The sequence below is a fragment of the Zalophus californianus genome, chromosome 9 (genome assembly GCF_009762305.2).
Source record: "Zalophus californianus isolate mZalCal1 chromosome 9, mZalCal1.pri.v2, whole genome shotgun sequence".
NCBI lineage: Eukaryota > Metazoa > Chordata > Mammalia > Carnivora > Otariidae > Zalophus > Zalophus californianus.
The window spans coordinates 115,571,001-115,598,154 of NC_045603.1; the positions used below are offsets into that span (position 1 = coordinate 115,571,001).

General features: G+C 39.6%; 1 pseudogene across 1 annotated transcript in view; it reads left to right on the top strand.

Moving 5' to 3' along the window:
- Nucleotides 1–6,467: 6,467 nt before the first annotated feature.
- The window catches only part of LOC113908489, a 35,189-nt pseudogene continuing 14,502 nt past the window's right edge, over nucleotides 6,468–27,154 (top strand). Inside the window, exons 1-5 of the transcript XR_004819331.1 lie at nucleotides 6,468–6,602; nucleotides 17,958–18,102; nucleotides 19,037–19,125; nucleotides 24,531–24,637; nucleotides 24,861–25,011. The product of XR_004819331.1 is annotated as a serine/threonine-protein kinase greatwall-like (transcript). The remainder of the gene's footprint in view (nucleotides 6,603–17,957; nucleotides 18,103–19,036; nucleotides 19,126–24,530; nucleotides 24,638–24,860; nucleotides 25,012–27,154) is intronic.

The following is a 27,154-nucleotide window of genomic DNA, read 5'->3' on the forward strand; positions in this document are numbered from 1 at the left end:
TCTGGGTAGATACTGCAGTTACAAAAAAGTCACGTGGGACCTTACTTGATGTGTTATTTTTCCATATTTGGACATAGAAAGTACCAGTCACGTAAATAATAGATCTTACAACTCAAAAATTCTTTTGAAAAGGTTACCACCAAAGAGCTTTTAAAAGTTAAATCCAACTTTCTTTCCAGTAATTTCATTTTATACACTTAATACTCCTCCTTGAAATATTTTTTTAAATTTTTTCAACATCACTTCCTCTACTTCCTCTCCTACATTTCCCCAGTCACCCCTCAGTCTTCTCTACTAACTCCTACCCCTCCATCCACCCCTTATATATTGGTATTCCCAGGGTTTGTTCACTGGCCTTCTTCTCATTCTATATGTTTCTCCACCGTGGACAAGCTCAATATTTGTCCAAGCTATGACTTCGCTAATAATTCTTCAAATCTGCACCTCCAACCTAGAAGCTCTATCTCCAGCTAGAAACTCCTCGTATTCAATTACCCAATTACTGAAAATATACTACGTGGACATTCCATCAAATTCAACATATACAGAAAAAAACCTGGTCTTCCCTATTCCCACCGCTCTCCTCTCTTCATCCAACAAAGTCCTACTCATTCTTCCTGTCCCATTTAAATGCTAGTGTACAACCTGGAAACATGAATCTTCTTAGATTTCCTCTCTCCCCTAACTTTTTACATTCATAATCATGAAATCATATTAACTATACTTCTCTTCTATCTCTGCTTTCTATTTCCCCCCCCACTGCCCTACTCAAACATGAGCTCTTAACTGATGACTTCCAGAGGGGAAAAAAAAGCCACCAACTATTATTGTTATTTCTTAAATGAATAAAGAAATTTTGAGCAAAATGAACGAGAAAGGGGGCGCCTGGGTGGCTCAGTCAGTTAAGCATCTGCCTTCGGCTCAGGTCGGGGTCCCAGGGTCCTGGGATCAAGTCCCGCATTGGGCTCCCTGCTCAGCTGGGAGTTTGCTTCTCCCTCTCCCACTGCCCCTCCCCCCATTGTTCTCTGTCTCTCAAATAAAGTCCTCTAAAAAAAGTATGCATACACATATTTGTATAGAGGTAAAAAGTACGAAGGAGGGGCGCCTGAGTGGATCAGTAATGAAGCGTCTGCCTTTGGCTCAGGTCATGGTCCCAGGAGTCCTGCATCCAGCTCCCTGCTCGGCAGGAGACCTTCTTCTCCCTCTCCCACTCCCCCTGCTTGTGTTCCCTCTCTCGCTGTGTCTCTGTCAAATAAAATCTTAAAAAAAAAGTATGAAAGAATATATTCTACAATATGATGTCTGTGCAATGAGATTATGGAGGATTTTTATTTTCTTATCTGTATTTTTCTTTTTGGTATTTTTGGCAATGAGCATGTATTACTTTTACAGTGAGAAAGAAACAACAAGATCTTTTAAAACTACAGGATAAAAATTATTAAGATACATATTTTCTGCCTATTTCTTCGAAAAGCTTTATTTCAATCAGTTATAGCTCTTCTCATTCAAAAAGATTTAAACTGCTAAAAGATGGTTTAATCTCTTCTCAATGAAAAAGTTCACCTTTTGTATCTTTCCTAACTTCAGTTTAAATTCAGGCATATTCATGGGGCGACTGGGTGGCTCAGTCGGGTGAAGCGTCGGCCTTCAGCTCTGGTCATGATCTCAGGGTCCTGGGATCGAGTCCCACATCGGGCTCCCTGCTCGGCGGGAAGCCTGCTTCTGCCTCTGATCCCCTCCCCTCTCATGCTGTGTCTATTTCTCTCTCTCAATTAAATAAAACCTTAAAAAAAATAAATTCAGACATATTCAATGGATTAAGCAACCAGGAATTACAAATGTTTACCATCTTTCAAAGCATAAAATGCGTAAGGGTCCTATATGAGCCCAGTTAAGCCTGCCTATAGTACACAAAATATCTTCACCATCTCTACCAACATCACATACCACTAACTCTCCATCCAGCTGATGATACATTCTCCTAAAATTGAGTCTTCTTGATATAAACTTCTTGAAGTTCAGTTTTTTAAAAGGTTTAATACTGTTTTCAACAGGTCAAGTCAGACTTCTTTTTCAAACAACTGGTAGGACTCCTCCAGATGTAAGCGAGGATGCAATAGGAAGTTACTCAAGTAAGAGGGCGGAAAGCTATCAGCAGAAGAGAGGAAGGAAAGGGACAAAAGCAGGGAAGGAATAGGTTTTGTTTTGTAGAACCAACAGTTCCAGCCAAGGAGACATGTTTCACCTGGGAGCCCCTTGCTAGCTGTGTCTCCCCTGACAGCCCCTTTGGGAGCCAGTATGTGCTGGACTGGACCTGACGAACTGCAGAGAAGCCCCTCTGACTTGTCCTGAAGTTACCTTTAGCTCATTATACTACCAAGATCTCCTAGAGGCGGAGCTTTCCACCATTTTTTTGAACTAGCATGTTGACATTCTGGGCATGAGTAATTGAACCAACGTGCTTAGGTGAATTCCCTGCCCCACCCCCTAATACACTGAATAAAAGCTTCCCTATACTAACCCCACCAAGAGAGTGCTTTGAGAGCCATCTGTCTCCTTACTTGTAACAAGTAATAAAGTTCTTTGTTTTCAACACTCCCTTGGGTTTCCTTCAGTTTGATGCATCTCAAGTGGCAAACCCCTTGAGTTTGGTTACACAGATAGTGTCATATTGGTAAATAACATTTTCATGCATCCGGCTGATCAAACCAGAAACACTTCTTTCCATCATCCCTCATATCCAATCCCTCATTAAATTCTACTCTTTGGGGGCACCTGGGTGGCTCAGTCATTAAGCGTCTGCCTTCGGCTCAGGTCATGATCCCAGGGTGCTGGGATCGAGCCCCGCACTGGGCTCCCTGCTCCGCGGGAAGCCTGCTTCTCCCTCTCCCACTCCCCCTGCTTGCGTTCCTGCTCTATCTCTCTCTCTGACAAATAAATAAAATCTTTAAACAACAAAAAATTCTACTCTTTGAACAAAACAAACAAAAAAAGCTAACTCATCGCCTTCTTTCCATAACCATTGCTTCCACCTTACTGGCACATTATCCCCCTCCTGGATTACTGCAATAACATCCTTAACTGAAAACACTTCTACTCTTGCCCTTCTACATTCTCCATAGAAGCCAGAGTGACCTACTGAAAATGTAAATCTGATCATGGCATTCTGTGCTTAAAAACATTCAATGGTTCCCAATACACTTAAAATGAAATCCGAAGTTCCTTATTAGGGGCGCCTGTGGCTCAGTCGGATAGGTGGACCGTTAAGCGTCTGCCTTCGGCTCAGGTCATGATCCCAGGGTCTTGGGATGGAGTCCTGCGTTGGGATCAAGCCCTGCATAGGGCTCCCTGCTCGGCGGGGAGTCTGCTTCTCCTTCTCCCTCTGCCCCCCCCCAATAAATATATAAAATCTTTAAAAAAAAAAAAAAAAGCACCTTAATATAACTTCCTGTATGATCTGCCTAAGGCCCCAATCTCATTTCTGTCATCACACCCTTTAATCCCTACATTCTAGCCAGACTGGCCTTATTTTTGTTCCTCCAATCAGCTAAGCTCTTCCCTATCTCAGGACCTCCAGATATCCTTGCATATACCTGAGATACCTGTTCACTTCCATTCACTCTTCACCTGGCTAACTCCTATTCAATTTTTACTCATATCACCATCAAGATTCCACATTTGTTTTGTCCACCTGGCAGGCACATTACTGATGCCCAATGAATAACTAATCACTTCATTTTCGATTATCCAGCCAGTACTAGCAAAAAACCAAACAAAACCCAAGACAGTGGGGTTACACAAAGAAACGTAATTATATGCTGAAACTAAAGTGTTATAAATTATCTTAAAATCTCAATGTGTTCACAAACTGTTTATTTGCAAAACTGAGAACACCAAAAAAAAAAAAACCTATCAAAATCTTGCCATCAAAAAAAGAGATTTTGGGGGGGCGCCTCGGTGGCTCAGATGGTTAAGCATCTGCCTTCGGCTCAGGTCATGTTCCCAGGGTCCTGGGATCGAGTCCCACATCAGGCTCCCTGCTCCTTGGGAGCCTGCTTCTCCCTCTGCCTCTATCTCTGTCTCTCATGGATAAATAAATAAAATCTTTAAAAAAAAGATTTTTAGGGGAGCCGGATGGCTCAGTCGTTAAGCGTCTACCTTGGGCTCAGGTCGTGATCAAGGGTCCTGGGATTGAGCCCTGCATCGGGCTCCCTACTGCGCGGGAAGCCTGCTTCTCCCTCTCGCACTCCCCCTGCTTGTGTTCCCTGTCTCGCTGTGTGTGTCTCTCTCTCGAATAAATAAATAAATAAAATCTTTTTTTATTTTTAAATGAACCAAGAACAAAACATTGTCACAAGTGATTACTCCTGAAAGAAGACAGTTAAAAACCCTGGGAATGATGTTTTTCTGTCCTATCTTTTGCTTTATGAAAAAATGGAAAAGAGGCTAAATACAAATAGTAACGCAGTCAATAACTTAAAAATATATTTATTAGTCTTTCCTGGCAAGAAGGAAGGAAAGAAAGAATTCGTGGTATTCAAATTATTACAACATGTTTGAGTTAAATTCCATTTAAAAAGAAAAGAAAGTATTGGGTATCGGGGTTGTTACAGTAAATCCCTAGACAGGTGATAAGATGGAAAGAAAAACATTACTTGCTCCCCTTCCATCTAAGACAAAGGCGTTTCAATCCTCACTCCGCACCCCCCACCCCAGAATGTCCGGCACTGAACAATGCCTAATGGATTCTCTACTAAAAATTCCACGCTATCGGCGCCTGGATGGCTCAGTCGGTTAAGCGGCTGCCTTCGGCTCAGGTCGTGATCCAGGGTCTGGGATGAGCCCCATCGGGCTCCCTGCTCGGCGGGAAGCCAGCTTCTCTCTCTCCCTCGCCCTCTGCCTGCCCGCCGCTCCCCGTGCTTATGCTCTCTCTCTGTCGCTGTCTCTATGTCATATAAAAATAAAATCTTTTAAAAAAAAATTCCACGCTATCAACTCGAGAAACCAATGTCTCCATCATATCGATCTCTGCTACATCGTCCGCCTTTTACTCTCAGCCTAGCCGCTGATCTCTTCTCAACCCTAGGACTCGCTTTGCCTTGATCGCTTCCCTCCTAGGAGACCGAACGAGAAACAGCTGCTATGAAACGCAAGCGGCAAACAGGAGTGGAGAAAAAAAGGACCGGAAGCCGGACTCACCTGGGGCTGCACCGTACTCGACAGGGAAAACATCTCCGGGCCCTCAGCGACCTCACCCGCCTGCCGAAAGTGCCCCCTCTGTCCACGGCTCGGCGGGGAGGTGCTGAGCCCTTCCTTCCTTCCTTTTCCCCTCTCCCCTTTGCTCTTACTCTTCCTAGAAACAGAAAATGGCCTCCCCTTCTTACAGCTGCTGCAACGACAGACAATCCGCCCCGGAAGGCAAGGCTCCAACGCAACACTACTTCCGGGGCAGGTGGGCAATACAGGGGACTACGCCTGTGGTTCCCCCTTTCCGGGACTGACATATCTACTGCAGCCGCTGAGGTACCCTGGCCCGCAAACTCGTTGATGTTCACGTTGACTAATACAAGCGCGGGTTCCCCAAGCTCTCTGGTCTTATTTTTTTTTTTAAGGGGGGACGGCATTGACCCTGTTAAATCTTTGTACACCTAACTTATCAAATCTTCCAGTATATTCTTCTTTTCCGACTGGGCCTTGAGGTACGATAAACTCTTTGGCTACTATTTGGTGCTCTTTACCCTCCCCACAGTAAATCGAAAATTCTTCCTATTGGTCCTAGTCCGCTTCAGTCAGGCAAGTCACATCCTGTTATAGGTCAGATGGCAGGGCCAGCCACCGGCTTCCCGCTCGTCCAGTTTCTCCACATTCTCTGATTTCCACTAGCCAGATCGAAGGGGCTTACATTTCTCGCGAGAGTGCGAAGTCGCGAAGGAGTAAAAAACAGAGAAAACAAAACAAAGCAAAAGTGAGATGAGGGCAGGGTCCCCACCAAACCTCGAGCGGAGGTCAGGAGGAACCTCAATTCTGCGATTGAGATTCAAGTCCGAGCAGTAGCCCCTTTCTCTTGTAGGCCAAAGACTCTGAGCCTCCTCCATTGGTGCAAATGAAGTAATTGGGCCGCCGTCACCGCCCTCGAAGAGTCTGTGGTTGGTTGGAGAATTTCCCAACGTCCCCGCCCACACCGCCATCGGGTACTTACGTGCCGAGGAACAAGAGGTGACTGGGCCGGCCTGCGCTGGGCTCGGGGCGGGTCTGCGCTGGGCTCCGCGCGGCGAGCGCGGCGAGCGCGGCAACGCGGTGACGTCACTGAGGACGAACTGTGTGGGCGGGGTCTTCCCTTGAACCCAGGCGGCGGGAGTTGTGGCTTGGCAAGGGCCTTAGCTGATGCTGCCGCCTTCCGTCTGGGCTGGCTTACGATGGAGCCCACTGCGGGGAGCGAGGAGGAGAGTGAAGGAGACGCGGTGACAGGGAAGTGCGTGAATAGGATCCCGGTGCCAAGACCTCCCTCCATTGAGGAATTCACCATAGTGAAGCCCATTAGCCGTGGCGCCTTTGGGAAGGTGTATCTCGGGCAGAAAGGCGGCAAGTTGTATGCTGTGAAGGTAAGAAGTCGGGGAGTAAAGAAAGGGAAAGAGTCCGAACCTTCGGCCCTCTTTCCTGCCCCTGAATTGGGCAGGCCCCAGGGCCATAGGAGCCTTTGGCCCTGTGATAATGACCTCTTACTTGGGGTGACAAGAGCGCCGGCAGGCTGGGTGTCTCGCCTCTGCCCCACTCTCTTTCACACCGCCAATGCCTAGGATACGCCAGGTTTTCTGAATCCTTTTTACCACCTTGACCTTTACCGGGATTAAGTTGGAAACATTAAATTTGAAACAGTTATTCTTTTAAGATTTTATTTATTTATTTGAGAGAGAGGGAATGAGAGAGAGGGAAAGCACGTGAGGGGGGGGAGGGTCAAAGGGAGAAGCAGACTCCCCGCTGAGCAGGGAGCCTGATGCTGGACTCGATCCAGGGACTCGATCCAGGGACTCCAGGGTCATGACCTGAGCCGAAGGCAGTCGCCCAACCAACTGAGCCACCCTGGTGCCCCCTCCCTTCCTTGTTAAAAGTACAAGTCAATCTTTGGTAAATTAAAGATTGGGTAACTATCAACACAAATCCCATTTTAGAACATATCCATCACCCTAAAAAGACCTCCTGCCTGTCTGCAGTACCTCCCTCTAACACCCCTAGCCCCAGGATACCAGCAATCTACTTTCTATCTCTATAGGTTTGCCTTTTCTCTACATTGCATGTAAATGGAATCATGCAATATATAGTCTTTTGCATCTGGGTTTTTTTGTTTGTTTGTTTTTTACTGGACAACATCTTTGAGATTCATCAAACCTTCATTTACATACCTAGTCTATTGGAATAGGCCCCTAAATAGAATCCCTAATTTTTTCATCCCCTCCTTAGGCTGTGGCTCGCAAGCTTAAAGTCCAAACTCCTTAGAAAAGCAATCGTAGGGCGCCTAAGTGGCTCAGTCGGTTGAGCGTCTGCCTTTGGCTCAGCTCTTGATCCCGGGAGTCGCGCATCCCTTGGCTCCTCCTCAAACCTTACCTGACCTTTCAGACCCACTCCATTGAAATTAATTCTTCCTTGATTCATATGTTCCACCAATTTTTTGCTTTTCCTTCTACTATACTTCCTAATCAGTCATTATCAGTTGTTGAAATAAAAACACCAATTCATTTTTTCGATGAATGTCTGTTGAGTATCCCCTTCGTGTGTAGGGTCTAGGGTGCAGTGGTGAACAAAACAAACATGCCTTCACAGAGCTTCCAATCTAGGGAAATGATGGGCAAAATCATGTTACAGACTGACTTTGACAGTTTCCCTCAATTTTCATATGGAAGGATATAAGGCTGGAATTTATAGTATATTAATTATACACAATAATATTGATTTTATTACTCTAATGAGTCTCTGGAAGAAATATGTCTTTTAATCATCCTGACAATTGATCTCAATGTTACTGACTTCAGTTTAGTGCCCCAGTTTTAATGTAGATTATATTACAGTTTTGCTTCTGTACCAATTACCTTGAAACTTGAAAAGAGTAATTTGTCATTTTCTATAAGACAGCATTTGAGACTGTTAACTTTCAGTAGTTTTAACTATTAAGATTTTTTTCTAGGCACACAAACTTCCTATATTCTTCCTCTTTCTGACTCAGTTCCCATCCATCAAAGAATCAGAAGTTAAAGAAAATTTATTAGCTGCTAATTATCTGTGCCTAGGTTCCTGATTATCTGGGGGCTTATTAGGAACATTACCACCTTTGAGTTTGTTATAAGAATAGTAGAATGGAATTTTTTTTCTACTAACATGTAGGGCACTAGGGGCGCATTTGTTTACTTCTTTTTTTCCTTCTCAAAAGGGATGTGATACTTTTGCCACTTGATGCTAAAATAAGTAGTTCTCTTGAAGAAACTTTAGTTTTGTTTTACCATATTAGCTGTTTTTCTGACAGTTTCCAGAGGGCAATGACAGTGACATCTATGTTTGCTCTCTCTGGTTGTTTCCACAAAGGCAACTCTGAAACCTGAGAACACTTTTGTAATAAAAAATAAAATGAACGTATTGTTATGTTGTCTACCATAGGTTTTCAAAAAAGCAGACATGATCGGGCGCCTGGGTGGCTCAGTTGGTTGGGCGACTGCCTTCGGCTCAGGTCATGATCCTGGGGTCCCGGGATCGAGTCCCGCATCGGGCTCCCTGATCGGCGGGGAGTCTGTTTCTCCATCTGACCCTCTTCTCTCTCGTGCTCTCTATCTCTCATTCTCTCTATCTCAAATAAATAAATAAAATCTTTAAAAAAAAATCTAAATGGCAAACTGGGAGAAAATATTTGTTTAAAAAAAAGCAGATATGATCAAAAATATGACTCATCAGGTACAAGCTGAGAGGGATGCACTAGCACTAAGCAAAAGTCCTTTCATTGTCCATTTGTACTATTCACTACAGTCAGCAAACAATGTGGACTTGGTAAGTAAATAATTTTACATTTTTTTCTTCACACATTAGCAATCACTGACTTCATTGACTTAAGAATACTATGGGGGGGTGGCACTTGGCTGGCTCAGCCGGTAGAGCATGCAACTCTTTGATCTCAGGGTTGTGAATTCAAGCCCCACATTGGGTGTAGAGATTACTTAAAAATAAATCTTTAAGGGGCACCTGGGTGGCTCAGTCGGTTGAGCGTCTGCCTTTGGCTCAGGTCATGATCCCGGGGTCCTGGGATCGAGCCCCGCATTGGGCTCTCTGCTCACTGGAGAGCCTGCTTCTCCCTCTCCCTCTGCCTGCTGCTCCCCCTGCTTGTGCTCTCTCTCCCTCATTCTCTCTGTCAAATAAAGAAATAAAATCTTTTTTAAAGAATGAATAAATCTTTAAAAATATATATAATTAAAAAAAAGAATATAGTCTCTGGTTTAGAGTACTTGGGTTTGAATTACAACTTTTGCACTTACTCTATGGCTTTGGCCGAGTTCCCGTACCTGTTGTATGGGCCAGGGTTCTCTGGAGAAAAAGAACTAATAGAGTGTGTGTGTGTGTGTGTGTGTGTGTGTGTGTGTGTGTGTGTGTGTGTGTGTGGAGGGTGGGGATTTAAGGACTTGCTCTATGTGATTGTCAGGGTTGCAAGTCTGAAATCTTGCAGGGTAAGCCAGCAGCCTGTAGACCCAGGGAAGAGTTGATGTTGTAACTCAGGTCCAAAAGCAGTGTAGAAGCAGAATTCCTTCTTCTTGGGGTGGGGTGGAGGTCGGGGCATGGACAACAACACCTTGATCTTTTTTCTTTTAATGCCATTCAACTGAATGGATGGGGCCCACCCAATTATGGAGGGTCATCAGGTTTTACTGAAAGTCTACCTAAATGTTAATCTCATCTAAAACACAACTTCACAGCATCATTTAGGTTCATGTTTCACCAAATCTCTGTGTACTATGGATTAGCGAAATTGATACATAAAAATTAACATCCCACCTCAGTCTCCTCATCTGCAAAAGGGAGATAATAATAGTACCTACCTCAGAGGTTGTTATGACATTTTAATAGGTTAATATAAAGCATGTAGAACAGTATCTGGCACATAGGGCTAAAAATATTTGGTAAGTAAAGGACATATACTAGGAGTACTATATAAAGTTTGGTATATGGTAAGGAACGTATTGGGAAATGGTGGATTTTGAGCATGTGGACTTTGAGAGTTGCTTGCTTTTCATTTTTTTTTTTTAAGATTATTTACTTATTTATTTGACAGAGAGAGAGAGAGAGAGACAGCGAGAGAGGGAACACAAGCAGGGGGAGTGGGAGAGGGAGAAGCAGGCTCCCCGCGGAGCAGGGAGCCCAATGCGGGGCTCGATCCCAGAACCCTGGGATCATGATCTGAGCCGAAGGCAGACAATTAACGACTGAGCCACCCAGGTGCCCCTTGCTTTTCATTTCTAATGAAGAATCTGAGGGAGCGGGAATTGGTGAAGATATTTTGACTACAAATTCTGGAGATCTGACTCCTGAGATGGTCTGTGGATTAAACGTTTGGTGTCTCCAGTAGCTTCTGTTCAGTATGCACAAACGGTTTTCTATGAATGGATGGGTCTTAGGATGTAGATTTTAGACCCCAAATTTGTAGTTTACCAACAGAACACTCATTCCTTTCATGATTTGATTTGCCTTCCGGGAGTGGAATCCCTTTATCCTCGATATGCTAAAGCTCTCTTGTAAGTCTGTGGAACATAATTGTGCGACAATTCAACTTTTTGCTATATCAAAAGCTTGAAACTGAACAGAACCTCATATCCAGCTTCAGACCGTACACCTGAAAATTCAGGATAGATTATAAAAATAGAGTCCACCCTAAAACTCTTTTGGTACCTGATGGTTAAATCCATTTCTCGTCTTTCAGTAAATCTGTGAGTATATTTAAACTGACATTAAATGTGGTTTGAAAGATTTAATGGGAAGACCAGAAAACTTTGGAGAATAAGAAGTTTTTCTAGGACAGTGGTGAACACCCTTTTTAGCAGCTTTTTTGCATTAGGACTAATTCAGGATCAATAAAAGTTTTGTACACAGTTTAAGTACATGAAATGTGATCATATTATACTTAACCTACATATTTTTTTCCACTTACCGGTGACCTCATCCTTTCTAATAGCTACCCAGAATTACATGGATTTATTTAGGAATGCCGTAATTTTTATAACAAATGTCCTAGTAATGAGTTGGTTTGGGTTCTTTTACAATTCTAAACAACACTCCAACAAATACCTTAGCATGAATTGCAGTACCTGCTTGTAATGACCTTCTCTTAAGAGACAAGACCTGCTAATGCTGTGGGGCAGGGTTTTGAAGCAAAGATACAAATTTATATTGAGGGAATTCACCCTCAGAGTCCTTCAGGAGACCCCCTAGGTTCTAAGAAAGGCAGATATGTGGGTCTACTTTGTAGGATGGTTCACTGTCTGAGAGAGTTGAAAAAAAATACAGAGTAGCAGTAAGAAGGTGGAAACTAAATACTGTAAGAATAATTGACTTTCCATCTTTCAAGCCTGTGGTGAGCCAAATCTGGCCCACTGTTTCTGCACAGCCTGTGAGCTGAGAATAGTTTTGACATTTTTAAAATGTTGAAAAAAAATCGAAGGAAGAATAATATTTTGTGAAATGTGAAAACTATTTGAAATTTGAATTTCCGTGACTAAATACATTTTATTGGAACATAACCGCATCCTTTTGTTTACTTATTATCTATGGCTGCTCTTGTGCTACATCAGAAGAGTGAGGTAGTTGCCACACAGACCATGTGGCTTGCAAAACCTAATATATTTACTATCTGGCTTTTTACAGAAAAAGAAGGAAACATTGACATATTGCATTCCCAAAGAAGGTAGGGAACTATTTAATCACACAGGGTATATGGAACAGTATGTAGGTTATATAGTAAAGGCATTAGAGAGCACCAGGAAGAATTAAAAGATTAATAAGATTAAAAGATTAAAAAGATGAAAAACAATATCCTATTAGTTTCAGGTATAAATCATAGTGATTTTATAAATTATGAAATGATCCCCACAGTAAGTCTAGTTGCCATCTGTCACCAAAGTTATTGCAGTGTCATTGACTATATTTCCTGTGCTGTACTTTTCATCCCTGTGACTTATGTATTTTATAACATTTTTTTTTTAGAGGGGGGCAGAGCAGAGGGAGAGAAAGAATCTTAAGCAGGCTCCATGCCCAGCACAGAGCCCAATACGGGACTCGATCTCACGACCCTGAGATCATGACCTGAGCTGAAATCAAGTTGGCCACTTAACCAACTGAGCCACCCAGGCTCCATAACATTTTTATAGAAAGAGAAAACTATATCATAAGTACGTGCTGAAATTTCTAATTCAATGGGAAATTATAGAATTTTTACTCCTCATCTTTGAAAAAATATAACCTATAAAAATATTTTGAAAAAAAATGTATTCTTTTACCCTGACCATCTGGGTTCTTAAGAACATTAACATAATTACTCGTTTGCTTAAACTTATAACATCATGTAGATCTAATACTTTCAAAATAACAATATCAATATTGTTTTCTTTTAATTTTAATTCAATTAATTAACATATAATGTATTATTGGTTTCAGAGGTACAGGTCTGTGATTCATCAGTGCTCATTAATCACCTGCCCTCCTTAATGTCCATCACCCTGTTAACCCATACCTCCACACACACACCCACACACCTCCCCACCCCCGCCCGCAACCCTCAGTTTGTTTCCTGAGATTAAGAGTCTCATGGTTTGTCTCCCTCTCTGGCTTCATCTTGTTTTATTTTTTCCTCTCTTCCCCTGTGATCCTCTGCCTTGTTTCTTAAATTCCATGTATCATTGAGATCGTATGATAATTGTCTTTCTCTGCTTAACTGATTTTTGCTTAGCATAATACCCTCTAGTTCCATCCACGTTGTTGCAAATGGCAAGATTTCAATTTTTGATGGCTGCATAATATTCCTGTGTGTGTGTGTGTGTGTGTGTGTGTGTGTGTGTGTGTGTGTGTGTGTACACACATTTTCTTTATCCATCTGTCGGTGAACATCTGGGCTCTTTCCATATTTTGGCTATTGTGGACATTGCTGCTATAAACATTGGGGTGCAGGTGCCCCTTCAGTTCACTACATTTGTATCTTTGGGGTAAATGCCCAGTAGTGCAATTGCTGGGTTGTAGGGTAGCTCTATTTTCAACGTTTTGAGGAACCTCCGTACTGTCTTCCAGAGTGGCTACACCAGCTTGCATTCCCACCAACAGTGTAGGAGGGTTCCCCTTTCTCTGAGTCCTCACCAACATCTGTCGTTTCCTGACTTATTATTTTTAGCCGTTCTGACCAGCGTGAGGTGGTATCTCATTGTGGTTTTGTTTTGTATTTCCCTGATGCCAAGGGACGTGGAGCATTTCTTTCATGTGTCTGTTGGCCATTTGGATGTCTTCTTTGGAGAAAAGTCTGTGCATGTCTTCTGCCCATTTCTTGATTGGATTATTTATTCTTTGGCTATTGAGTTTGGTAAGTTCTTTATGGATTTTAGATACTACCCCTTTATCTCATATGTCAGTTGCAAGTATCTTCTTCCATTCTGTCAGTTGTCTTTTGGTTTTGTTGACTGTTTCCTTTGCTATGCAAAAACTTTTTATCTTGATGAAGTCCCAATAGTTCATTTTTACCCTTGCTTCCCTTGCCTTTGGAGACGTGTCTAGCAAGAAGTTGCTGCGGCCAAGGTCACAGAGGTTGCTGCCTGTGTTCTCCTCTAGGATTTTGATGGATTCCTGTCTCACATTTACGTCTTTCATCCATTTTGAATCTATTTTTGTGTATGGTATGAGGAAATGGTCTAGTTTCATCTTTCTGTATGTGGCTGTCCAATTTTCCCAACACCGTTTGTTGAAGAGACTGTCTTTTTTCCATTGGCTGTTCTTTTGTGCTTTGTCGAAGATTAGTTGACCATAGAGTTGAGGGTCCATTTCTGGGTTCTCTGTTCTGTTTCATTGGCCAATGTGTCTGTTTTTGTGCCAGTACCATACTGTCTTGATGATGACAGCTTTGTCATAGAGCTTAAAGTCCAGAATTGTGAGCCACCAGGTTTGGTTTTCTTTCTCAACATTCCTTTGGCTCTTTGGGGTCTTTTCTGGTTCCATAGAAATTTTAGGATTATTTGTTCCATTTCTTTGAAAAAAGTGGATGGTATTTTGATAGGGATTGCATTGAATGTATAGATTGCTCTAGGTAGCAATGACAGTTTAACAATATTTGTTCTTCCAATCCATGAGCATAGAATGTTTTTCCCTTTCTTTGTGTCTTCCTCAGTTTCTCTCATGAGTGTTCTATATTTTTCAGTGTGGAGATCCTTTCCCTCCTTTGTTAGGTTTATTCCTAGGTATCTTATGGTTTTCAGTGCAATTCTAAATGGGTTCAACTTCTTAATTTCTCTTTCTTTCTCATTGTTGGTGTATAGAAATGCAACTCATTTCTGTGCATTGATTTTATATCCTGCCACTCTGCTGAATTCCTGTATGAGTTCTAGCAATTTTGGGGTGGAGTCTTTTGGGTTTTCCACATAGAGTATCATGTCATCTGTGAAGAATGAGAGTTTGACTTCTTTGCCAATTCTGATGCCTTTTATTTCTTTTTGTTACCTGATTGCTGAGGCTAGGACTTCTAGTACGATGTCGAACAGCAGTGGTGAGAGTGGACATCCCTGCCGTGTTCCTGACCTTAGGGGGAATGCTCTCAGTTTCTCCCCACTGAGAATGATACTCACTGGGCTTTTCGTAGATGGCTTTTATGATATTGAGGTATGTGCCCTCTATCCCTGCACCATGAAGAGTTTTGATCAAGAAAGGATGCTGTACTTTGTCAAATGCTTTTTCTGCATCTATTGAGAGGATCATATGGTTCTTGTTCTTTCTTTTATTAATGTAGTGTATTATATTGATTGCTTTGCGGATGTTGAACCACCTTTGCAGCCCAGGAATGAATCCCCCTTGGTTGTGGTGAATAATCCTTTTAATGTACTGTTGGATCCTATTGACTAGTATTTTGGTGAAAATTTGTGCATCCTTGTTCATCAGGGCGATTGGTCTGTAATTTTCGTTTTTGGTGGGTTCTTTGTCTAGTTTTGGGATCAAGGTAATGCTGGCCTCGTAGAAAGAGTTTGGAAGTTTTCCTTCAGAAGAATAGGTATTAATTCTTCTTTAAGTGTTTGGTAGAATTCCCCTGGGAAGCCATCCGGCCCTGGGCTCTTGTTTGTTGGGTCAATATGGTTATACTAACACTAAAACAACTAGATTCAATTTCGGATTTTGTTTTGTTTTGTTTTGCAGTTCTTTTTATCCTTGGGATATACTATCAAAATTCTGTTTTTTGACGTCACTTGAAATCATTTTTTGCTTGGTTATGAAACTCGAGATAGTGCTATGGTCATTTGTTTCCCTTTTGTATTGTAGATTTCTACTTAAAAAAGGGAATCCATAAAAGTACTAGAAGAAGGGGCACCTGGGTGGCTCAGTCGGTTAAGTGTCTGCCTTCAACTCAGGTCATGATCCCATGGTCCTGGGATTGAGCCCCATCGGGCTCCTTGCTCAGTGGGGAGTCTGCTTCTCCCTCTCCCTTTGCCCCTTGCCCGGCTCATACTCTCTCTCGCATGTGCTCTCTCTCTTAAATAAAATAAAATCTTTCAAAAAAGTACTGGAAGAAAACTCGTGAATATTTTTAAATCATAAATTGGTGTAGGTTTTAAGCAAAAAAAAACATATATAGACAGAAAATACCATTTACCTAGTCAAATAGCAAGTTTGGAGAAAATATTTTTTCATAAAATACACAAATGGCTAATTTTATTCCTATATAAACAGATATTATACATCAATAAGAAAGAATTAAATACCCCAGTAGAAAAATGGGCAAAAAATAGAAGTGATTCACAGAAGACACATAAAAGACCAAAAATAGGGACACCTGGCTGGCTCAGTCAGTGGAGCATGTGATTCTTGATCTTGGGGTTGTGGGTTCAAGCCCCACGTTGAGTGTAGAGATTACTTAAAAATAAAATCTTAAAAAAAAAATAGTGTAAAATGGCTCATCGGTTAAGCGTCTGCCTTCGGCTCAGGTCATGCCCAGAGTCCTGGGATGAGCCCCGCATCGGGCTCCCTGCTCAGCGGGAAGCCTGCTTTTCCCTCTCCGCTCCCCCTGCTTGTGTTCCCTCTCTCGCTGTCTCTTCTCTGTCAAATAAATAAATAAAATCTTTAAAAAAAAATTAAATTAAAAATTAAAAAAAAATAGTGTAAAGATCCTAAATCTCCCTAAAAGAAAATAAACATTTAAACAACTCCATTTTTTTCTTAGATTGACAAAAATAAAAAGGATCAATAATTATTGTTGATGAGGATGTGAGAAAATAAACATTATCGTGAGCTCAAATAAAGTATCTGTTTACTTATTTATTTACCTACTACTAAATTATAAACTCTTTCAGTGCAGAGACACCTTATTCCTGCTTATCTTCTCAGTTCTAGCACAGTGTGTAGCACGGATTTTGGGCTTAGCAAATGTGTTCATGATTGATCTCCTCAACAAACATTGACTAACCTGTATATACCAGGGAAACTCCTGACCTAAAGAGGAAAGAAAGGACTTTGTTTTATGAAGTTCTCACTAGGCAGTATTTTATACCTTAAAACTATACAAATTTTTGAGAATAATGACTAATGCATGTAGAAGAAGGAATAATAGAGCTTTGCAACCACATAGCAATATTGGATTCAGACAAGAATCATCTGTGGTCACATGATGCTAAGATCAGTGCTTGCACATTTGTAGGGAAACAGGTTATTTACATACTCTCAATGTATTCCCCCCCCACTACTAATTAATTATCAAGGGAGTTAAAAAAGTACTCCTTCATTGGAGAAATCTAGAAGTCCCACCTTAACTAAGTGATCAAAGTCAACATCCCCAGTAATGGAACATGCTGACATTAGATGTCTCATCTGCTGGGAGTGTCTCTAAGAAAGAGTCAACATTACTTATTTGGAATTCCTGCCAAAAATGCAAACCTGAATTGAATAGTGAGGAGATAATCAAATGTCAAGAAAGACTGCCCCCCCTCTAAAAGGAGAAAATCTGTCCCAGATTAAAGGAGACTAAAGAGACATGATAACTAAATACCATGGGGATCCTGGCTTGAGCAGGAGGGGTGAGAAGTCTTATCAAGGACATTTATTTAGATATGCAGAGAAATTTGAATATGGACAATATCAATTAGATAATAGTATTATATTAGTGTTAAATTCCTAGAATTTTTTTATGCTGTAGTTATGTAAGAATATCCTTGTTAGGAGATATATGACACAGAATTTTGTAGTGACCGGTCATGACCTCTTCAACTTTATTCTCCAGTTATTTAGCAAAAACTTTAAAGCTATAAATATCAGTAGTTAATGTTGTCACAATTTTTAAACTGTTTAGTCCGAATAAAAATCGTGCATTTAAAATATGTATGTTAATAATTGTGTTCCTTTTTTAATTATGTAACAATTATGTTATCAACAGACATTTATTTCATATTCATATGTGTGGAGAGGAAGAAAGCAAATGGGCAAAATGCTCAGAGGGGGTGAATCTAGATGAAGAGTATATGGGACTGTTCTTATACCTTTCTGTAAGTCTGAATTTTTATTCAGATTAAACAGTTTAAATTCAATTTAAAAAAACTATATGGCAACATGAGCAAACTTGGTATTAATGTGTACTGAGTGAGAGCAAGAAAATGTGTCTGTTAAAGAACAATGCTACAAATATATAACTAATACCAAATAATGTTTTTAAAGAAATCATATTGTTTTTATTTTATAACATTTGTATTCCTTTTTGATAGGTAATGGAATATCTTATTGGTGGAGAAGTCAAGTCTCTCCTACATATATATATGGTTATTTTGATGAAGAGGAGATGGCTGTGAAATATATTTCTGAAGTAGCCTTGGCTCTAGACTATCTTCACAGACACGGAATCATCCACAGGTAAAGATTGACTTTTCTACAAACTATTACTAAAAAGCACAAATAATCAAATTATGGATTAAATATTTGAGTTTGAAATATTTGCATACTCATTTGCCCATGTATCTGGATTTATCTAAAGTTTGGCAGAAACTTGTATGAGTTTAGAAATTCCATCAACTTGAGGCACCTGGGTGACTCAGTTGGTTAAGCGTCTGCCTTCGGCTCAGGTCATGATCCCGGGGTCCTGGGATCGAGCCCCACATCGGGCTCCCTGCTCGGCAGGAGGCCCGCTTCTCCCTCTCCCACTCCCCCCTGCTTGTGTTCCTGCTCTTGCTGTGTCTCCCTCTGTCAAATAAATAAAATCTTTAAAAATAAATAAAAAGTAAATAAAAGCACTAAGTTTAAAAAAAAAGTATAAATTCCATCAACTCTTCTTTTGTCTCCCCTCCCTGTGCTTTGAATATGTTGCGTTTAGCACGGGTACACCATTTGTTGTGAAGGATATTGAATCTTTTTTCCACTCCCTACCATCATATAAAAGTGCTCTACTTTATAATGCCAACTGACTTGCAGTGTGCAAAGAAAGTCATGTTCTAAGTGGCTCTTCTCAGTTAAGGCTTAATCTTACCCTCCATGAATGAGGTAAATATGATTTTGGTGTGGCCTGAGCTTTATTTTATCTAATGAGGTTTATTTGTTATAATGAACTATCTAGGAATAATGCAAAGAGAATCTAGTATTAAATCAGTTAACTTTCTCATAGGTTCAAATATACAGAAGATTATTTACTTTTGAGAGTTGTTTTTTGCACTTTCAAGGCCAACAATAAGTGCCTTATTTTAGAGAAAATAGGGTTTGATTCTTCTGTAACTTTCCGGGTTTTTCCCTGCTAATTCTAACATCAACACTAGCTCTTTTTTAATTATCTGCTATTTGTCTTTTGTATGTGCAGGGATTTGAAACCAGACAATATGCTTATTTCTAATGAAGGTCATATTAAACTAACAGATTTTGGCCTTTCCAAAGTTACTTTGAATAGAGGTAAGAAAAATAGCAGTAAGTACCTTTTTAAAAACCCAACAACTAAAAAAATAAATACCCAACAACTACATACTATTAACTTACACTATTTTGTTAGTTTATCTTGCTAAAATTTGATGATTATTTGTTCCAAAAAAGACTAGAAAAGTGTAATGGTATTTCCTTTCAACTGAAGATGAAAAATGGAAAAAAAAAAAAAGATGAGAAATGGAAATCATTCCTAAATCATCAAGGGCGCTCAAAGATCTTTGGATCTTCAAAGAGGAACTCACAATTTCTGTTCTGACTTTTTGTCTCTACTGAAACTGGTTTGACCAATTAAACATCAGTAAAATGACGAAAATAACTATAACATGAGAAACAGTAATACCTACCGAACTTATTCACACTGCTAGGACCACCACGGAGACCTTGATAAACAAGGGGCAAAGAAACCGAACACGATCCACACACACATACCCACACACACATATATATGGGAGTATGTTGATTTCGCTACTGGTAATGAAAGAAATGCTAATTTAAAAAAGAACGAAAGAATCATTTCACACTGTCAAGCTAGGCAAAAAAAAAAAAAGAGAGGACTGAAGATCTAAAATTAATGAGACTGCAAAAGCACAGTTAGTTTTTTCAGAAACATTGTAAATTAGCACGGTACTTTCCAACTGATATCTACCAATGTGTTTTAAGAAACAAAAGAGTTTAATTCTTTTTGACCTAATTAGTCTATCTTGAAATTTATTCTAAGGAAATGGTTCAAGAGAACAAAATATATGAATAAAACTTTGTAGCACCATTGTTTCTAATAGGGAGAAAATAGAAATTACTTAAGTTTATCATAGAAACGTGGATACTTGAGAGCTTATCAACTTGGTAGCATATTGTATTCTCTATTAAAATGGTAGCAGATAGAAATAAAAACAGGATAGCAAAAAACTGGGCTTATAATTATAAACCACGGGATTATAATTGTTTGAAACCATGGGATTATAATTGTTTGAAAATAAACAGATCTATAATTCTTTATCTGCAAGTACAAATTTCAAAAACTTTTGAAGACCTAAAGATTTTCATTTAGTTTGATAAAATCTGACCTGAGCTGATATGGGCTATTTATGGTTTTTATTACTCCCATTTCATGTAACTACTCAGATTCTTCACAGCAGTAATAATAATATTTGAGTACACGTGGCTAGATGAGATGCCACTAGGGGTGTTCCTTACTATACATTATACTGGATATTTACCCAAAGAAAACAAAAATACTAATTTGAAAAGATAATGTGCATCCTTATGTTGATTGCAGCAGCATTTCCAATAGCCCAGATAGGGAAGCAATCCAAGTGTCCATCAATAGATGAATGGATAAAGAAGATGTGGCGTGTACACACACACACACACACACACACACACACACACACACTCTAGAATATTACTCAGCCATAAAAAAGAATGTTGTTTTGCCATTTGTGACAACATGGACAGACCTGGAGGGTATTATGCTCAGTGAAATAAGTCATACAGAAAGACAAGTACCATATAATTTCACTTAATATCATGGAATCTAAAACAAAACAGACAAACAACAAAAGTGGAGACAGACCCATTAATACAGAGAACAAACTGATGATTGTCGGGGAGAACAGGCAAAAGGGCAAAATGTGTGAAAGGGAGGGGGAGACACAGGCTTCCAGTTATGGAATGAATAAGTCATAGGGATGAAAAGTACAGGACAGTGAATGTAGACAATAATATTGTAAAAGCATTGTATGACAGATGGTAGCTACACTCGTGGTGAGCATAGTATCACGTATAGAGTTGTTGAATCACTAGGTTGTGCAACTGAAACTAAGGTAAAATTGTGTGTCATACCTCAATAAAAAAACAACAAAAAAATAAAAAGCCACTATATATTTATCACATTACCTTTCTAAAATCTAAACATCTTTTAATTGTGAGGCAAATCTAACTCCCTGGGTTTCAGATAAGATATTGGAAAAAGCCATAAATCAGATGAATTTTGTGTTATGGTGATATAACAGTTTAATATTTTTTATTTTATTTTTTTCCTATCTGATGATTTATTTAAAATTTGGCTCCCATGGTGAACCTGGCTGGCTCAGTTGGTAGAGCATGCAGCTCTTGATATGGGGGTCATGAGTTCCATCCCCACATTGAGTAGATGGCTTATATGTAAAATAAAAATAAAAATAAAAATAAATAAAACACAATTTGCCTCCCAAATAACTCTACATTTGTATTAGTGTAAATATTAATATGACAAACATCTTTTAAGTGTACAGATTCTGAATTTGGTTTTTCTTTTTTTTTTTAATAGTGGTAAAAAATTCATAATATAAAATTTACCCTTTTTAAAAAGTGAATTTTTTTTTTTAAAGATTTTATTTATTTATTTGACAGAGAGAGAGGGACAGCGAGAGCAGGAACACAAGCAGGGGAGAGGGTCAGAGGGAGAAGCAGGCTTCCCGCCGAGCAGGGAGCCCGATGTGGGACTCGATCCCAGGACCCTGGGATCATGACCTGAGCTGAAGGCAGACGCTGAACGACTCAGCCACCCAGGCGCCCGAACTTTTTTTTTTTTAAAGTTCAGTAGTATTAACTATATTCACATCATTATGCAACAGATCTCTAGAACTTTTTCATCTTGCAAAACTGAAACACTGTCCCCTGATTTCCCCTCCCCCCAGCCCCCGCAACCACAATTCTGTTTTCTGTATCTGTGAGTTTGATTACTTTAGGCACCTCATATGAGTAGAACCATAGAGTATTTGTTGTTTTGTGACTGCCTTATATCACGTAGCGTAATGTCCTCAAGGTTCATCCATATCGCAGCATGTAACAGGATTTCCTTCTTTTTAAAGGCTTAATAACATTCCATTATACGGATATATGCCACTTTTTTTATCCATTCATGTGTCAGTAGACATTTGGGTTGCTTCTACCTCCTGGCTATTGTGAATTATGCAATAAACATGAATGTATAAATATCCCTTGGAGACCCTGCTGTCAGTTCTCTCCGGTATATACCCAGTTGTGGAATTCCTGGGTCATACAGGAATTCTACTTTTAATTTTTTGAGGAGCTTCTATTGTGTTTTTCATAGTGGCTGCACTATTTAACATTCCTGCCAGCCATGTACAGGGTTCCAGTTTCTCCGCATTCTTGCCAACACTATTTTCTGTTTTTTGATACTAGCCATCCTCATGGGTATGAGATAATATTTCATTATAGTTTTGGTTTGCCTTTTTCTGTTGATTACTGATGTTGAGCATCTTTTCATAACCATGTTGGCTGTTTGTGTTATCTTTGGAGAAATATCTGTCCAAATCCATTGTCCACTTTTTAATTAATAATTATTTTTTTAATTGTTGTTGGGTTGTAGTACTTTATATACTCTGTACATTAACCCCTTATCAGATAACTGATTTGCAGATATTTCCTCCCATTCTGTAGGTTCTTTTCATTCTGTTGATTATCTCCTTTGATATGCAGAAGGTTTTAAGTTTGACATAGCCCCATTTGTCTATTTTTCCTTTTTGCCTGTGCCTTTGGAATCCTATCCAAGAAATCACTGCCATAATATTTTTAACATTTAATTTATAAAAGATTATTTTTTAAAAAAGATTTATTTTTATTTTAGACAGAGAGAGAGAGAGAGAGCGTGGACACATGAGCAGGGGGAGGGGCAGAGGGAGAGAGGCAGACTCCCAGCTGAGCCTGGAGCCTAACAGGGGTCGGGCTCCCACAACTCTGAGACCACCACCTGAGCTGAAATCAAGAGTCAATCACCCAGCCATTTGAGCCACCCAGGCGCCCCTAATTTATAAAATATTCTTTAAGATGTTTATTGTTACCTGTTAGTCCTTATTTCTTCATCAGTGTGTGATATAAATAAAATTTGTTAAGTTCAAATTTTCAGCTTACCTTTAAAAGTCTGATATCACATAGGAGGGCACCTGGCTGACTCAGTTGGTGGAGGATACTGATATCAGGATTGTGAGTTCGACCCCCCATTGGGTGTAGAGATTACTTAAAAATAAAATCTTTTTAAAAAAAGTCTGATACCACGTAGAATATTATGCTTTTCCTACCATTTGTGGTGGGGGGGGCATGTGATTATTTTTTTAAATTATTTTTTAAGGGGCGCCTGGGTGGTTCAGTTGGCTGGGCATCTGCCTTCAACACAGGTCATGATCCCAGAGTCCTGGGACCCTGCTTGGCGGGGAGACTGCTTCTCCCTCTCCCTCTGCCTGCCACTCCCCCTGCTTTTACATTCTCTCTCTCTGTGTCAGGTAAATAAAAAATCTTAAAATAGGGGCGCCTGGGTGGCTCAGTCATTAGGTGTCTGCCTTCGGCTCAGGTCATGATCTCAGAGTCCTGGGATCGAGTCCCGCATCAGGCTCCCTGCTCGGTAGGGAGCCTGCTTCTCCCTCTCCCACTCCCCCTGCTTGTGTTCCGTCTGTCAGTGTCTCTCTCTGTCTGTCAAATAAATAAATCAATTTTTAAAAAAATCTTTAAATAACTAAATGATTTTTTAAAAGTAATCTCTTTACCCTACCTAGGGCTCTGACTCATGACCCGGAGATCAAGAGTCGCATGCTCTACCGCCTGACAGGCACCCACCGTTTTTGATATCTAAAGAAAACAGTACATTATGTGTGAATGTTGAATTATTTTACAAAGTTATGCACTGAAACTGATAAAAATTCTCCATCAATTTCTATCTTGACCTACACTTGCACATGTTAGTTAATGGGGGGCCCATAATTTGTACTAATTCCTTAAACAGATTGTGATACTGAAATTTTAATTTATATTCCTAATATTCCTTTCTTAATTTTTCTTACCCCATCCTTTTCTAGTATTTGATTTACCAAGAATTATTTTGTTGCCAGTTAGATAATACTCTTGTTTGATGATTGAGTACTCCCTAATTTGGGTCATTACACTGTGTTCTGTTCATTCCAGAGGAAGACTCTATTCTATCAAAGTTTAATGATTTCAATCAGTTGCTTTTTTTTAAAATAGGGAAATATTTATCTCTCTTTTTTTTTTTTTGACCCCTTTCACCCGTTTCTCCTATCCTCCACCCCTGCCTCTGGCATCCCATGCAAACTGTTCTCTGTACCTGTGAGCTTAGTTTTGTTTTGTTTCTTAAGATTCCATATATAATAGAGATCATATAGTATTTGTCTTTGCTTGGTTGTATATGTTTACTCCGTGGCATGGTGGCTTCTCTGGATACGTTCATCTTACACAAGCCAGTGTTACAGATAATGTTAATGTGGAAAGCGGACAAAGTTCAGAACAGATGATTAGTGACTAGTAAGACAAAAATATTGAAGTTTTTAAAGAATTTCATATACTTTTCTTTCCATACATAGTCATCAATATGATGGATATCCTTACAACACCATCAATGGCTAAACCTAGACAAGATTATTCAAGAACCCCAGGACCAGTGTTATCGCTCATCAGCTCTTTGGGATTTGTAAGCACTTGATTAGAAAAAAGTCACATGACATGCCCTCTCATGATTGCCATTTAAAATTGTAAATGCTTTTTTAAAATAAATGTTCAAAATAAATTTAAATATCAAGCATGTTGAGTTACTTTAACATTATCTACTTAGGTGGTATAACAGTCTATGTATTTAGGTGGTGTTTTGTGGCGGTAAATCTTAGCATTTGTTTTTGTTTTTCTCTCTTTAATAGAACACACCAGTTGCAGAAAAAAACAAAGACTCTACAAATATTCTTTCAACCCATGTATCTGAAACATCGCACCTTTCTCAAGGACTAATTTGTCCTATGTCTGTAGATCACAGGGATACTACTCCTTATTCTAGCAAACTACTAAACTCATGTGAGTATAAAAGAAAAAGGTAGTTCATTCCATTAAGTGTGTCTTTTGAGGAACAAAATGTTTTTGAATTTTTAAATTTCTAATAGGGGTTTGAAATACAAATACTTGAACAGTCTGTGGCATTCCTATATTTCTTCGTGTAAATGCCATTTCTGACACAGATTGTTGCAGATCTTTTTTTTTTTTAATAAAGAGTTTATTTTAAGTAATCTCTATATCCAACATAGGGCTGGAACTTACAATCCCGAGATCAAGAGTCACATGCTCTACTGACTGAACCAGCCAGGCGCCCCTGTTGTAGATCTTTAAGTCAACAGAATAAAATACCTAGCTAATGAGATATTCCTCAGTTAGTTTGGTATTAGAATGATCATTGGGTAAATTTCACTGTACTGGGTCTATGGAAATCTTATATAGAGAAGATGTAGTACCTATAATATTTTGTGTCTTTATAAAATTATTTCCAAAAGATTTTGAAATAAAATAGTTGAAGTAAAGATATAATTTTTCATTAGCTCACAATGAAAAACAAAAGTAGTGGAGGAAGAGAATGGGACATTTGTATAGCACTTAACTTCACCTTTTATAACTTAGCAACGGTGGATGATTTAGTTCTCTGCGCTCAATGTTCTTCATCTTGGGAATGTGAATAATGATGCTTTGAAGGGCAATTAGTGTCACATGCTTTCGTAGATGTTACCTCATTTTTAATTTAGTCCTCAAATCTGTACATATCCAGGATATCTCCCTTACAAATGAGAAAATGAATGTTTGAAAATGTTTAGTTACACACTAGAAGTGGGTAAGCCAAGTCCTGATTGCAACTATAATTATCTGTCTACTGACCCTTTCTTCCAAAGTCAGTGAGTCTTATTTCTCTGTCAAAATCACTTCTGTGGAAATCAAAATGGCTGAAAAACATAAATAGCTTTGACAAATAAAAAGTACTAAAATACAGAATATGCAGTTGCTACTACAGCCTTATTCTTAAATGAAAGTAATGGCATCTCCCTTAGTTGTTTTTTAAATCTAGTCAGAAGTAAATCAGGGCAAGGCACTGCTGGTCACCCACTGGATATCAAGATGAATAAGAGAGGTCCTTGCCTCAGAAGAACTTGTAATTCTGTGTTGATTACATGTGTAAAGGGATAACAATAGCAATCCTCTAAAATAAAATCGCAAGAAGGATACTGTGATACAACACAGAAAGTGTTAAATGCTAACTGGGAAAATAAGGAATGGTTCTCAATGAAGATATAGCAGTAGCTCCAAGTGTACTGGAAAAGCATTTCGGATAGAGGCATGAACAAAGGCACAGACACTTGGAAGTATTCCATCTTCAGACAATGGGGACTAAACGTGTTTTGTGAGAATGGGAAGCATGTGCAAGGGGAAGGGAAGCTTAGCAGGTAGATGGGGAAGGATTAAGTGTCATTACAGGGAACCTAGAATTTAAGCTGTAGAAAAAGGGGAGTCCTCAAAAGTTCCAAAGAGGGGCGCCTGGTGGCTCAGATGGTTAAGCATCTTCCTTAGGCTCCAGTCGTGATCCCACAGTCCTGGGATCGAGTTCCGCATTGGGCTCCCTGCTCAATGAGGAGCCTGCTTCTCCCTCTCCCTCTGCCCCTGCTTGTGCTCGCTCTCTCTCTCTCTCTCTGTCCAATAAATAAATAAAATCTTTAAAAAGTAAAATAAAAAACACAAAAGTTCCAAAGAAAGGAACGGTCTGATTATATTACTGATCCAGAGAGAACTCTTTAGCAAATACACAGTGCGCACATGGCATTGGGGTAGACACAAATTTCCACATTACTGGGGCAGGGGGGAGGGACAAGCTGAGCAGTTTAGTCAAATATCAAGGTCAGTGTCCAATGAATGAGGAATTTCATTGAGAGGGTTTATGTACCAAAAATAAAGTTGCTTTAGATGGCCATTGAAATTCTGTTTCTAGTTTTAAAGTTCCAAGATTCATTAAATCAAAAAATTGTAAGAATTTACTTGAGATTAAAGTCACGAGTTCACCTTCTTTGGGAAAGAAAAGGCAAGATATACATATCTTTTTATATACATAGAAAATCTGTATATGCACATATGATCTTTAGTAAAAGCCTATTGTGTCTCATAAGTTCAGGAACAACAGTTTTTA